Below are 15,557 nucleotides of genomic sequence, written 5' to 3' on the forward strand. Positions count from 1 at the left end.
CTGTTGTCTGTTCTATGGTCGGGTTGTTGTCTCTTTGACACATTCCCCATTTCCATTCTCAATTTTAATGAAGATTTGATAAAGATTGACAAAAAATAAAAATTGTGTTTAATCTATTTCAATTAATATCAAATTATTTTAATGCCAGTCAAATAGATTCCCTTGCGGTCATTCAAGTTAGTTTCAAATGTGGTTAAGCTGTGTCGAACTAATTGGCTACGCCCCCGTTAAACCATTTCAAACTGGCTTTTATTCGTTTTTGTATTCTAAACGGGCGATATCTTTTTGCGCCAAAAATGAACTCATTTGCGCCACAACTTATTTGCGCCAATGCTACTTCTGCGCCACTTCATTTTAATAACTATAGGTATCATTTGCGCCAATAAAAAAATCATCTAATCACTTGGCATATCAGGAATTAAGTCCTCAACAAAGCTATCACCCACATCTTCTGGTTTAAGGAACCCTTATCCGAAATAATGGTGTAACCATTTACTAATGTCAGTTCCATTTTTCTTGTATTCGTTCCCAAGACCCAAATTCTGTGTTTTCATCCACCAAGCCTGACCAAGATGGAATCCACAAGACTTAATGACGACGTTTGGAAAGATGTCTCTTACTGTTTAATGCATTCGTTCTTCAAAATCTAGATGAATGGTGCTAATGTTCAAGGTCAGATTAAACTTCTTGCAACTTTCATCAAGTAAGAAAAAGATTTTCTTGTAACAAGCCTCTGATTTTGTCGGTAACAGACAAAATACTAATGGAATATAATGTCCATTCTTAAAGCGATGTATAGTATAGAGTTTTTTGAAATATTTTGGACAACATTTATAAGTACCATCAGCAAAAAAGTTCTCTGAAACTGTACTCAGAAATTTCAAATTAGCCTCGTATCCGTGACATAAAATTATCCCGCTTTCTGAATCATTACGCAAAACAAAGTCATCATCTTTGTTTGTTACTAATATACAGGTAAATGTGGCGCAATTTGATTCCATCTATTGGCGCAATTAATACCATCAGAAAAATAGAGAGTGGCGCAATTGATACCTTTTCAAAACTGTAATTGGCGCAAATTGATTCTGTCCGTTTTATTGAGATTTTGCTGAATTATTTCATATATTTTAATCATTTTCCATGTATAGTTTAAATGTCTTAACTCGTTACATCGTGATGTTCACCTCGGTAGCAGTGGGGATAGGGCTCTCGTTTACAATACAGATATCAATACACCCAAAGGAAGTAACGGTCCAATTCCCGTGCAAGGACGGTTTATCTATATAATATTAAATAACTTAACTTAACTTGAATTTCACTTTCAAATACACGAGATGACATTAAATTTTTGCATTTTCCTATATGTTGTCATCCTTTCTTTAAACAAAGGTAGATACATTAGAAATTGTTGACCTTTTGTCTCTATAGTGTCGTCAATGGTTAAGTTTCTGTTCAGTATAGCATTGTAGGTAACACAAGATTTTACACTTGCTTAAGTATAAATATTCAGATATTTGTACGTCTTTTTCCGTTGCAATTGACAAATTTGGGACAGAATTGACAATTTTATGAATGTTTACATTGATAACAATTTTTTTCGAATAAAATCGTGTTTAAAAAATATTTTAACGAACTTTAACAACGTGTCCTGTAAAGTTTATCGAGAATCTTTTTTAGTTCCTTTTCGCATGGACTGTCTCGGATATAACGGTAACGCAAATCACGTGTATTAAACATAGTTTAAGCCTGAGGATATCATTTCAGATTCAACTTCCTAATCTTCAATCCACAGACACGCCATCCTCTTATCTTGTAAATTTTACTAGTACACGAATTACGAGGGTTAGATAAAAGCAACAGTAGTATACCGCTGTTCAAAAGTCATAAATCGATTGAGAGAAAACAAATCCGGGCTACAAACTAAAACCGAGGGAAACACATAAACTATAACAGGAAAACAACGAAACAACAGAAACACTGAAGTGCAACAAAAAACAAACGACAATTCAACATACATAGAAACTAACCATTAGATAACAACTGCCATATTCCTGACTTGGTACAGGACATTTTAAGAAAAAATGGTTTTGTGCCGGCTAGCCAATAACATAAACGGTACCAATTTTTCTGCACCAGATGCGCATTTCGACAATCAATGTCTCTTCAGTGATGCTCGAGGTCAAAATATTTGAAAATCAAAAGCTTATTTAAAAGATGAAAAGCTATAAGCCAAAAAGGACAAAAAAGTATAGCCAAAGCCGGGCAGGGAATCAGAGCTTTGCATGAGGGTGATACATTCCTTAATTTCAAATAATTTCAAACATTTTGTAACAGGAAATTTCAATAACACTAAATCCGTATTTTCATGCCAGTACCGAAGTACTGGCTACTGGGTAGGTGATACCCTCGGGGACTATCAGTCCACCAGCAGAGGCATCGACCCAGTGGTATTAATAACATAAACGGTACCAATTTTTCTGCACCAGATGCGCATTTCGACAATCAATGTCTCTTCAGTGATGCTCGAGGTCAAAATATTTGAAAATCCAAAGCTTATTAAAAAGATGAAAAGCTATAAGCCAAAAAGGACAAAACCTCGCGCTTTATGGCAATGTTAAATATACCGCTAAAATGACAACATTACACATTAAACATGTTTGTGGGTGCTCAATCCTCCCCTAACCTTGGACAGTGATTAAACAGTACAACATAAGAACAAACTGTAAAAATCAGTTGAAAAAGGCTTAACTCTTCAGATCGATTCAAAAACCTACATTCAAAAACACAGACCGGACGTGGCAGGGTATTTATCCATCCCTCATCCGTAACAATAACAAAAAAACCAGTAACCCAATAAAAAAAGGAAACAGAAAATAATGATCAATATTTAACATTCGTCAGCAAAACGCGATCGATGGTCTTTTCGGTCTTTTCGCAATAAAACATGGTAATTAAGGCCTTTAGTCGAATAAGATGTGAATACAGTAAAAGAGACTACCATTAGTTTGCTATCAATCCCAAATGCATGATGGGTAAAAATACAGTATTCAGGTATTACCTATTTTGCATTAAACCATTTCTCAAAAGAAAATTCAATAGTGAAGTTCGGAAAGTATTTCTAAGAAACTGTTTTCTCTGTTTTCGTAGCTTTCTTTCTTGCAAGAACATTTATGCCTGTATTAACTTTCAGGAATTCTGAATTCTTGTGTATAAAAGTTATCTGTATACTTTTTCAACTTGATTTCAATAATTGCGAACTCTTATTTATAAAGTATTTCGGATAGTGCGCTGTATTGTAGTATAATTGTAACTATATGTTCTGAGGGTATAGCCCGAGGAAAATATGTTTTTTAGGGGAACAAAAATCTCCATAACTGGAGAAAAAACGAATTGAAATGGAAATATAACTCATAACAAGAATATGTTTAAATTGCAGAAAGCATCCATTTAAATCATCAAATGAATGCATTTTATTTATAAAATGATCGTTTGATTTAAAATTATTTTAAAATAGACCAATGAAAATAATTTATTTACACGAGGAAAAGCTAGGTATTTGTGACGTACATGTATGACTGACTGAATAACGTGTACAAGTATTTCCCATTATTTCGGCCTCTTTACTGCAGTGTAAATGGTCTAAATCTGCAATTGTTAAATGCATTTTTTTTAATTTACACAATATAACAAAACTTAGGATGAGACGAATTAATTGTTTTAATCGGTTGTTTAACGTCCAGTGGCAACTTTTAGACGACTTATTAGGGAGAGAATACTAGTATTCGATATGATATAAATATATGAACAAGGATATATGCACGTGCAGATTTTTAACTTTTACTTTAAACGACAGCGTCCCCGAAAATTGTTATATAACTAATATAATGCGTTCCGAATTCACTCCACATTTCTGAATTTATCCTCATTATGAAATCAATATGAAGAAATTTCAAATGTTCGGGCAAAACTAATTCAAATTTAAGTCAAAATGATCCTAAGGAAAGGATGCACACAAGAGCCAACAGTTCACCTTTTGTTATGTTGTGTAGTTGAGTTGCTGTCTCTCCGACGTATCTATCTCATCTCCTTTTCGTTTATGTATGCGACTTTAATATCGTCACCAAAAATCGCGTCATTCACACAATACTCTACTTTTCGTTTTATTTTCTTATTTTAACATGATTAATATACAAATAAGAAGATAATGTTAATTTGAGTTATTTACAAACAATTGCATTTCTTTATTTGTAGCACGTTCCTTAATTCGTTCACGTTTCTGCAAAAAAAGTGTTTCCTTCTCGCATTTTAACGGCCTTTTTCCCGCAATTTTTTTCAAAACAATTTCATAACAAGTCAATTGATGAACTTTTTCAAAAAGATGTTTTTCTCATCTATAAGAGTAATATTGTGTTGTACATATACATGCATGTTGATTTTTTTTTAGATTTCTAAAAAATATTTAGCAGTTCAACATTGATTCACGGTATTCATATTATACGTACAAAAGAGAGAATTATCATAAAACATTTCAGGAAAATTAATTAAAACGACAAGCAATTCATTTTTTTCACAAATTTAAGTGGATTTTATCATATACACATACTAAGGATAAAATAAAATGCATACATCTAATGTAACGGTGACATGTAGCTGTTTTCATCCTTGCCCCGCTTTAGTCGCTGATGGATAGCTGTATAATTAGCAATCATACCCGGGCACATCTCCTAATTTTTATGTTGTCAAAATCGTATGACAGATTAGACTGTTTAATGTTATTACAACCTTTTTAGAGGCGGACAATTTAGAGCTTGGCACATTTTCTATTGTTGAAGCTAGAATGTATAAGCTCCAGGTATACTGCTATATTAGGTCCTGGGAAATGGAGGTAGTTGCTAAATACAGCGAGTTACCTTGTTCGTACGATATTCCCAATAAAACATCGTATTATATCACGCCTATTTTTTTTAAAGTTCCAATGTGAATGTACTTTTTGCACCAGTGACAAATATATTATATTTTTAGCGGAAATTTCAAAGTAAATTAATTTGTTATATGTAATAGCTTTAAACAAGACTAAACTGAATAAGGAATAGATTTAAAAACTTGATTTCGACTTTTCAAATTCATTATTTCTATCTAATAACGAATTTTTTTTTTTAAATAAATACTAACAACAATAGGTCGTACTGTTGCCTATTATGTGAATAGTTGTCTCATGGGCAATCATACCACATTTCCTTATTTCTACTAGTATACAGTTTTCATTGGCGGTATTTGGTGATCAAAAGTTGTTAACTTGTATATGTCATGTGGTCTGTGGTGGAGAGTTGGAAATCATACCACATCTTATTTTCTTTATGTATTCTTTCTTAATAAAATGATTTCCCTGAACAATAATAACGAAAATGTTTGGTTGGGTGGGAAGAATCATTGAAATGTTATTTTTCTTAATTCTATTTTACTTTTACCAGAGACATATATGTGTATTTATGTCTCTGCTTTTACAATATTGTGTATTCTATTGAAACATGAACGCGGACTTCAATGAAAACACCTGGATTGAAGTTTGCAAATCTACCGACCAATGAAATGCATTGGAATGTATAACGCGGACTTCAACGAGAGCACCTAGATTGAAACACACGACATTCATAGGTTTTAGCATTAACAAACACCTTCTTGATATCATCATTTCCTTAAATAGCTTTTTAGAAAACAAACGCTTATTACATACGCAATTAAAAGAGTTGACGACATAATAGACTAATTCCTTTTTCGTTTGATTAGATGGACACACATTAGGTCAGGTGCATTAGGTCGTAAAAGCTTAATTTTGTCTTTCTTATAACAGAGACATTTATATAGTGTGTATATGCCTCTGCTTATGGTAATTTTATGTTAACTAAATGTAATTACTTTAAATCAAAAGATGTATTGTTATAAATCGGTGAATTTTCAAAATTTTTTGTTTGGCATTCGTTAAATAATTGTTATCAAGCCTAAGTGGATAGTCTAGAAACGTTACGCAGTGCTGGTAATTCATTTACCTCTGTATATTTAATATTACATCGAAAATCAATTATAATGTTCATATGAAAATAAGAAGATGTGGTATGGTTGACATTGATACAACTCTCCACCACAGACCAAGTGACATATAAGTTAAAGAACTCTAGATCACCGTATGGCCTTCAACAACGAGCTAAACCCTTAACGCATAGTCAGCTATAAAAGTCCCCGAAATGACAAATGTTAAACAGTTCAAACGAAAAACTAACGGTCTGATTTATGTAGAATACTATTATATAACAAGAGTGCACACGCTGAAATGTCTCGCCTTCTTTACTAATCATTGATATTATGTTGATAGTTCTAAATATAAAGCTTTACTACAACTATCACATAAACTTAACATGATCCAAGAAAATGAGGTCAAGGTTATATAAACCAAACAAGAAATACATGTACACCTTACAATCATTCAATACACTAAATATAGTTGACCTATTGCTTATAGTTTCTAAGATACAGACTTAACCAAGAAAACTAAACATTGACTAATGAACCATGAAAATGAGGTCAAGGTCAGATGAACCATGCCAGGCAGACATGTACAGCTTGCAATTCTTCCATACAACAAATATAGTTGACCTATTGCTTATAGTAATAGAAAAACAGACTAAAACACAAAAACTTAACACTGAGCTATGAACCGTGAAAATGAGGTCAAGGTCAAATAAAACCGACCAAACTGACATGTACATCATAAAATATTTCCATACACCAAATATAGTTGACCTATTGCATATAGTATTAGAAAAAAGACCAAAACTCAAAAATTTAACATTGACCACTGAACCATGAAAATGAGGTCAAGGTCAGAAGACACCTGCCAGCTAGACATGTACACCTTACAATCATTCCATACACCAAATATAGTAGCCCTATTGCATACAGTATAAGAAAAACAGACCAAAACACAAAAACTTAACTATAACCACTAAACCATGAAAATGAGGTCAAGGTCAGATGACACCTGCCAGTTGGACATGTACACCTTACAGTCCTTCCATACACCGAATATGCTAGACCTATTGCTTCTAGTATCTGAGATATGGACTTGACGACCAAAACTTAACCTTGTTCACTGATCCATGAAATGAGGTCGAGGTCAAGTGAAAACTGTCTGACGGGCATAAGGACCTTGCAAGGTACGCACATACCAAATATAGTTATCCAATTACTCATTATAAGAGAGAAATTAACATTACAAAAAATATAAAAATTTTTTTCAAGTAGTCACTGAACCATGAAAATGAGGTCATGGACAATGGACATGTGACAGACGGAAACTTCGTAACATAAGGCATCTATATACAAAGTATGAAGCATCCAGGTCTTCCACCTTCTAAAATACAAAGCTTTTAAGAAGTTAGCTAACGCCGCCGCCGCAACCGGATCACTATCCCTATGTCGAGCTTTCTGCGACAAAAATCGCAGGCTCGACAAAAACGAAAAACAAAAATGATATACAGCAACAAATTTGAACAACAACCACTGATTACAGCCGGGGCGGATCCAGCCGTTTAAAGAAAGGTGGTTCCAATCATATGTCCCCATTCAAAAGCATTGATCATCAAACAAAAGGGGTTCCGACCCCCGGAACACCCCAGGATCTGTCATTGTACAGTCTCCCGACTTGGGACAGGCACATCCAGAATGTATACGGGCCAAAATTATAAAAATAAAAATAAAAAAAAACAGTTGAAAAAGGTTTTACTCATCAGATCGATACAAAACAGAAAAACAACTGACAGATTATAATCATAATTCGGGCAAATGACGACTTCCCGTTAGGTTTTAGCGCCAGATTATCATATAATATAAAAATTGTTATATTCAATTTTCATGTTTTCAAAAATGCCTTTAATTGTCTGTGAGGTTTTTTTTGTTATTCCATGAAGTCCTACTATTTATTCACTGCTTAATCAATGAAAAATATAGGAGTATTACTTTTAGTTTATTGGATAATGATTTGGATTTAATTACTTAAAATTAAGGCTGCGAAAAAGATATGATTATGTAACTGTTTCAAAGTTCGAGTTGATCAATTGTTGATTTAAGAAGATAAGTAAAATTTATTTTCATGAGGAATAAAATGCATTTTGATAATAATGATAATGATAAAGACTTATGTTTCCCTGACATGTCATAAGAAGTGCGCATAGTGGCATTAATAGAAGTACACCGCGGCGCATACGTCCTTGGTGAATTGTGATTATCTGTATTGTTTTAAAAATTGTGAGTATTTTCGTTGCATATTTGTTTTGAAAAAAAGATACATGTATGACATGTATTGTGATTGCCTATTTAGTTATCAAATATTACTGAAACTAGCATTTGTACTGCATGTATCATGTGTATCATAGCACAGACCGGTCGTGGTAGGGTTTGAGTACTCGCAGTTATTTCAAGCTACTTATTTTTTTTCTTTATGATACTGTTTCCAGCTATGTCTTATATTATAGCTATTCAGCATAAGTAAATAACTCTTTATTGTAATATAATATAAAAAGAAGATGTGGTATGATTGCCAACGAGACAACTCTCCACAAGAGACCAAATGACACAGAAATTAACCACTATAGGTTACCGTACGGCCTTCAACAATGAGCAAAGCCCATACCGCACAGTCAGCTATAAAAGGCCCCGAACTGACAATGTAAAACAATTCAAACGAGAAAACTAACGGCCTAATTTATGTACAAAAAATGAACAAGAAACAAATATGTAACACATAAACAAACGACAACCACTGAATTACAGGCTCCTGACTTGGGACAGGCACATACATACAGAATGTGGCGGGGTTAAACATGTTAGCGGGATCCCAAACCTCCCCCTAACCTGGGACAGTGGTGTAACAGTACAACATAAGAACGAACTATAAAAATCAGTTGATAGAGGCTTTACTCATCAGATGGATAAAAATACAAATACTACAAATACAAGTGGACGTGGCCGGGTACTTGTACATCCAAACAACAAAAAAATACTTTACAGATCTGAGAGTACTCGCAGTTACTGATAGCTAGTTCAAAGCCACTAACAACTAATAAAAAAAATTCATGCATACATTGAAAATCGACCATATATTTGTTACAAATACAACAGGCTTTTGTATGCTTGAATTTTATTCTAATAAAGTAGTATTCGGATCATCAGTAAAAAGTAATTATGCTTTGCGAAAAAGACAGTTTTGTTGTATGGGAAGAATCATAAGTGTGTTATTTTTCTAAATTATTTTTGTTAACGCGGACATCCTAGAGAAAAACGGATTAAATAATTTACAATATTGTATATGTATGGAAGTTTTTAACGACCTTGACTGGCTATACAGCCCTTGCACGGTCGGGGCACAATATTGTGTATCCTCTGGTATCCTATTGAATGAACGCGGACTTCAATGAGAACACCTGGATTGAAAGTTTGCAAACTTATGAAACCAATGAAATTCATTTGAATATGTAACGCGGACTTCAACGAGAGCACCTAGATGAAATATTTTATTCAAAACAGCCAAATCCTTGGAACAGCCAATTAATTTTTATTCAATAATTACTGCTAAAATATAGTTAATCAAATTATATGACAGCAACATTGCGGAAATGTTTCATTTCTATTCTTGTTTTACAATGCTTCTGTTCTTGGTCTGTATAATTATATTAAATGCCGCAAACGTAAACAGAAGTTTTTTTTTAAATGCATCAAATGGCGTAAGCCAGGGCCGACCGTGCGAGGGCTTAATAGCCAGTCAAGGTCGTTAAACCCACCCATCATTATCGCAGACTGAAATTTTACTCATATTTTCACAGAATTCATGTTCATTTATTGCAAGAATTCTTTAACGTGTGGACAACACGATAACCCCTTCGTAACTACGATTCAATTTTCGCTTGACATTTGCTGCTTTTCCACAATTAACGCACGTTTTGCACCAGTGACCGGTATTACAATTTTACACAGTTTGAAAAGTTCATTGAGCTGTTACTTTATTTACAATTTTTAGCAAGACTGAACTGTTTATTAAATGAATTCAACAAATGTCAATATTATCTATATCAATCTTATTATTTAACAACAAATTGTTTTAACTACAAGCTATTTTAAATGTCGGTATAATTGTAAATGTTTTTTTTTACCGAAAATATAAGATGCATCGATTTAAATTATGTACACAATGAATAATGTTTGTTCCTTTTACGTGCGTGTCTGTAAAATAACGATTACAATATAGGAAAACAGAAAAAAAGAAAATACTTTTAGTATTCAGGAATACATTAATTCTACGCATATAATAAGGACAAATTTTGACAGAAATTAAAGTGATCATTTCACCTCACAATTTTATTTCAATCTATTTATTTTCTAATGATTTTTTAAAGTATCTTTCACTTCTAGGCTCGCGCCAATGAGCGCAATTACGACCTTCTAATTCTCCTTCCCGTTTTTTATTTTTCGCAAGTATTTGCAAGAAACCACACGTTACTTATATGCCACGAGTTCTCATATCAGTTAGCAATCTATGAAACGAATTTGTGAGATAAAGAGCTACTGCATTTAGGCAAATTAAAATTATGTTTTTAATGTTTTATTTTTAACAGATTCACAATTTTTGCATTTTTTTAATCGAGCATCGATATTTTAAAGTTTTTTTAATTTACTTATATCAGAGACATATGTCTCTGCTTATATGTACTGTTCATTCATTTATTTTAATTTTGAAGCATGTTACTTTAATTAGTATGATATCTAAAATCGATAAAGTTTGATACAAATAAACGATAGATACATCGGGTTTGTATTGCTTGAGTGATTTACCTGTACAAACACTGTTTAAAACGAGTTAAAGCCATTTTGAAATGGTTTAACGGGGGCGTGGCCAATTAGTTCGACACAGCTTAACCACATCTGAAACTAACTTGAATGACCACAAGGGAATTTATTTGACTGGCATTAAAATAATTTGATATGGATTGAAATGGATTAATAACAATTTTTAATTTTTGTCAATCCTTATCAAATCTTCATTAATCTTTTTTAAATAACGTCAAGGATTTGTATAATAATTGTGTTATATGTCTCTGGTATTACTATACAAAAATCCTTGATAGCGTTAATACCTTTTTGGGCGATCAAGCTAAGGTCGGGTTACTAGTGTTTGTACAGAGACATATGTCTCTGGTTTGTATTCTTGCTGATGTGCTTCGTCTATATGCCTTTTTGCGTTTCTTTGTTACATATTTTTGTTTTTGTTTTATAGTAATTAAGATTATGACACAATGTTGACTGCTCAGTGCTGTACCCCTATTTTTGACATTTTTACCTATTATGTCTATTTGTTTTGGCCACACATCGTTGTCAATATAATAGAATTTTATGCGACTGTCATACAAGTGAGAGGTTTAGCTAGCTATAAAACCCGTTTAATCCGCCATTTTCTACATAAGAAAATGCCTGTACCAAGTCAGGAATATGACAGTTGTTATCCATTCGTTTGGTGTGTTTGAGCTTTTGATTTTGCCATTATTTTGTGGTATTACATCTCTAAAGGTAACTCAGGTATGCCTTATTCAAAGATAAAATTTCAAAATCAAACTTGACCTGCATTTTATTGTTGTCCATGACATCTGAGACTACTATAACACAGTGTTATAGTAGTCTCAGATGACATTAGGCAAATTGTGATTCATCAGTGGAAAGCAAACTTGAGACAGGACAAAAGGATGGGTGGACATGTGCATCACCATTGAAGGGGTATAATTGTCAAGGATTTGTATAGTACATACAAATCCAATCTTTGGTTTTGTCAAATAAATTTCATTTACGAATCTTTCCAATAAATATATAGGCTTAGACAAAACAAACAATATATTCATATTGCCGAAAACATAGACATCGGATTTTATCTTTATCAAAATAATAATCATGCATACAAGGATAAGCATATATAGTATAATACAGAAAGAAAATTGTAACATTTAAAATTGATGAGCATTTCATTGTATTTAATGTGCAATACCATATAATGGCAAAATCTCTGTCATAGACGACCCAGCCGTCAAGGAACAACTAACTAAAACGAGTTAACACGGTCAATCTATACAGGAACTCATCCTAATGTGCTATCTACAATGGAAGCATCTTTCATGGTATAGGAGTGTTACATATGTAGGCTGTATCTGTAACAAAAACAAAAATTATTCATTAATTTCAGCTTTCAATCTACTTTTTGCTGTTGCAATCAATTCAGAAATAATGTGATGCATGTTTTATGTCAAATCCTAAATTGGAGACAAGTGTTTTTACAATCACTATGCATTCTTATTTAAATATACCTCATTACAGTGAATATTTCAATAAAAGAAATGTAGGACCAATTTGTAAATAAATTTCAAGCTGTTCTTCCAGGAAAAACCGATTTTTAATACCTAACAAATACAAACATAGTTTTAAGAACAATTGTAATGACGAAATACCTACATGTGATTCATCCTAATGTGCTTTCTACAATGGAAGCATCTTTCATGGTATAGGAGCGTTACATATTTAGGCTGTATCTGCAACAAAAACAAAAATTATAAATTAGTTTCAGCTTCAAAATCAAGACTTTATGCTGCTGCAATCAATTCAGAAATTAATGTGATGTATGTTTTATGTCAAATCCTAAGTTGGAGAGGTATATTATATAAATAACACATAGCTGAGAGGGTGATAGAGCAGATTGTTACCCCGATAAAACATTGCCAACTGAGGCGAAGCTAAGGTTGACAATGTCTTTTCGAGGGATAACAATCTGCTCTATCACCCTCTCAGATATGCGTTATTTAATTTATTATACTGAATGTTCTGTTATTACTGTCTATTAAATTTCAAATTCAAAGTAATAAACTATGACGTCTTGTACATAACCATTCTGTATTTAATAAAGCGCACACTTGATCAAGCGTCTCCGTGAAGGGTAATAGAGTATTTGCCATAGGATAGAGTAAATTGTCTCCCTCGTATTAACCAATCAAAATCTGGCATTTTGACATGAAGTGTAATAATTACAATTACGCTGCATACTTATTAAAATATACTTCATTCAAGAATAAATTTGAATAAAAGAAATTGTAGACCATTTTGTTCTAAAGACTAAACTTCAATCTGTTGTTTCAGTGAAAACTGATTTTTAATACCTTACAAATATAAACATAGTTTAAAGAACAATTGTAATGAATAAATACCTACATGTGACACATCCTAATGTGCTATCTACAATGAAACCATCTTCATTGTCGAGGAGTGTTAACATATTTAGGCTGTATCTGTAACAAAAACAAAAATCGTAAATTAGTATCAGCTTTAAATAGAGAATATTTGCTGTTGCAATCAATTCAGAAATTAATGTGATGCATGTTTTATGTCAAATCCTAAATTGGAGACTAGTATAATTACTATTACTATACTTTCTTATCAAAATATACCTCATTACAGTAAATATTTGATTCAAAGAAATTTTAGACCAATTTGTAATAAAATTTCAAGTTGTTCCAGGGAAAAACTGATTTTTGTTACCTAACACATATAAAAAGAGTTAAAAGTACAATTATAATGAGAAAATACCTACATGCTACTTTATCTTCGTGTGCTATATATATATATATATGTATATACCATGAAACTGTTATTTTTATGTCAAATCCTAATTTGGAGAGAGGTATGTAAGCGATTTCTATTAATTTTCATTAAAATATACTTTATAAGAGTATAAATTTGAATAAAAGAAATTTTAGAACAATTTGTAATAAAATCAATTTAAGCTGTTGTTCCAGGAAAAACTGATTTTTGTTACCGGACACATATAAACATAAAGTAATACCAAATACCTACATGCTACTGATCCTCATATGCGATCGATCTACCATGAAACCATCTGCATTGTCTAGGAGTGTAACATATTTAGGCTGTATCTGTAATAAAAACAAAAATCATAAATTACTATCAGCTTTAAATAGAGACTATTGGCTGTTGCAATCAATTATAAAATAAATATCAAATCCTAAATTGGACACAAGTATATTTACAATTACTACACATTCTTGTTAAAATATACCTCATTAGTTAGGGAAAACTGATTTTTTATTACCCAACACATATAAACAGTTAAAAGTACAATTGTAATGACCAAATACCTACATGCTACTAATCCCAATGTGCTATCTATCTACCATGAAACCATCTTCATTGTGTGGGAGTGGAACATATCTGAGTTGTATCTGTTAAACAAAAGAAAATTTTTAAATTAGTATCAGCTTTAAAAAGCTGATGGATGCATGGACGGACTGACGGATGGATGCACTGACAGACAGAGGTAAAACAGTATACCCCCGTTTCAAAACGATGGTATAATTAATTCAGAAATTAATGTGATGCATGTTTTGTTTTATGTCAAATCTTAAATTAGGGACAATTAATTTACGATTAATTAACAATAACTATACATTCTTATTAAAATATACCTCATTTAGAGTCTAAATTTGAATAAAAATAATTTTAAACCAATTTTTAATTGTCTCACAAATATAAACATAGTTTTAAGTACAATTGTAATGACCAAATACTTACATGCGACTCCTCCTCATGTACTATCTACCATGAAGTTACCATCTTCTCTGTCTAGGAGTGCAGCATCTTTAACAAAAACTAGAAATTAATATCAGCTGTAAATAGAGACTATTTGCTGTTGCAATTAATTCAGAATTTAATCTTTTGCATGTTGGACAAGAATATTTATAATTACTATAATTCTCATAAGAATATACTTCATTAGAGTATAAATTTGAAGAAAATTTTTTTTTAGACCAATTTGTAATAAAGTTTCAAATTGGTTGATAATGAAATAGAACCTGACATAAAATTAAATACTTTTTACTATAAAACAAGTTTTCATCATATTATATAACCGGCTCTGCTGGGTGATCTGCTTTTACGAGATCAGCGCCCATTAAATTCATCAATGTTACATCAAAATCTAAAGTTTGCTCTCTGGGGAGGACTGCTTTTACGAGACCCATTTTGACATAAAGCATCTTTTATCCAACTGCTGGGCATTCTGCTTTAACAATAGTCCAATTAATAATGACGTCTTGAAAGTCTACTTTATTCTTTGCTGTCGATAGAAGGCGTCATAGCAAAAAATAATTGTATCTGAGGGGTCCCTTTCCGCTGCTTAAATCGTTAACCAAACGTTGACATTATTGAATCGTTGTTAATTAATAAATTGTGATATTCTTCTATTGACTATCCATCCTATTTGCAGGATCACCGCATTAAAAAATGTATGCGTTGACAGCATTCTGATCCAGATTTTAAAACGCTATGACAACAAAACTATGAAAAAATTAAAGTTGCCTAAAATGGTAACTAAAACATTTCCATATATTTTTTGGGCCGCCAGCCAATTTTAGGCCCACTTAACTATATAGTAAAATTATTCCTGCAGTATACCATAA

At 32.3% G+C, this 15,557-nt stretch overlaps 1 long non-coding RNA gene across 14 annotated transcripts in view; it reads right to left on the minus strand.

Annotated features, from left to right (window-relative positions):
- Positions 1-11,934: 11,934 nt before the first annotated feature.
- Positions 11,935-15,557, minus strand: part of LOC127735279 (uncharacterized) — a 131,828-nt gene continuing 128,205 nt past the window's right edge. For all 14 annotated transcript variants that reach the window (XR_007998218.1, XR_007998219.1, XR_007998220.1 and 11 more), the window contains exons 7-12: positions 14,671-14,736; positions 14,242-14,321; positions 13,936-14,015; positions 13,294-13,370; positions 12,544-12,620; positions 11,935-12,242 (exon numbers count right to left, since the gene is read on the minus strand). This is a non-coding gene — a long non-coding RNA (uncharacterized LOC127735279). The remainder of the gene's footprint in view (positions 12,243-12,543; positions 12,621-13,293; positions 13,371-13,935; positions 14,016-14,241; positions 14,322-14,670; positions 14,737-15,557) is intronic.

This window comes from Mytilus californianus, unplaced genomic scaffold (assembly GCF_021869535.1).
Source record: "Mytilus californianus isolate M0D057914Y unplaced genomic scaffold, xbMytCali1.0.p SCAF_3, whole genome shotgun sequence".
Taxonomy (NCBI): domain Eukaryota; kingdom Metazoa; phylum Mollusca; class Bivalvia; order Mytilida; family Mytilidae; genus Mytilus; species Mytilus californianus.